We start from the raw sequence: 698 nt of genomic DNA, 5'->3' as shown, positions 1-698 counted from the left end.
GAGGGACCAGCCATTCCTGAGGTTCCACAAGGGCAAGGGGGTCCTCTGTACGGACATTACCTTCCTGCCTAAGGTAGTGTCTGTTTTCCACATGTGCCAGGACATTGTGTTGCCCACTCTCACATCCAGCCCGATGTCGGATGAAAGGCAACGCCTTCACTCTCTTGATGCCAGGAGAGCGCTGGCCTTTTACCTGGACAGAACTGCTGCCTCCAATTGTTCCGAGAGACCTTTCCTATCTACTCGGAACCAAAGAAGGGGTTGCCTGTGTCTGCTCAGAGGTTGTCCAAATGGGTGGCTGGTACCATCCACCTCTGCTATGAGCTGTTGGGTAAACCTCTCCCTGGCAGGGTTCGTTCCCATTCGACAAGGACAATGTCAGCGTCCTCCGCATCCCTCTCGGGGATTCCTTTGGGGGATGTCTGTAAGGCTACTGTCTGGTTTCAACCTCTGACGTTTACTACTATAGGTTGGACACCAGAGCCATCCGAGACACAGCTTTCGGGAGGGCTGTGTTGATTTCAGGGTTGCATTGATTGCACTACTGAGGTTTTGTGTTCTACAGTTGATACTGTTTACATTTGTTGAATGTTGGTCTGCACAAGTCCTATGGGATCGGTCTTGCATGACCTCTGTTCCCTTCTCGGGCTTAGCAAAGTTATTGCTATGTGATCTGTGCATGAACAAACAGACTGACT

General features: G+C 51.0%; 1 protein-coding gene across 1 annotated transcript in view; it reads left to right on the top strand.

The window, feature by feature from the left end:
• HTT (huntingtin) overlaps positions 1-698 on the top strand; it is a 182077-nt gene that overhangs the window by 122081 nt on the left and 59298 nt on the right. The window lies entirely within an intron of this gene.

This window comes from Sceloporus undulatus, chromosome 5 (assembly GCF_019175285.1).
Source record: "Sceloporus undulatus isolate JIND9_A2432 ecotype Alabama chromosome 5, SceUnd_v1.1, whole genome shotgun sequence".
Lineage (NCBI taxonomy): Eukaryota > Metazoa > Chordata > Lepidosauria > Squamata > Phrynosomatidae > Sceloporus > Sceloporus undulatus.
This window is presented reverse-complemented; position numbering and strand designations above follow the sequence as displayed.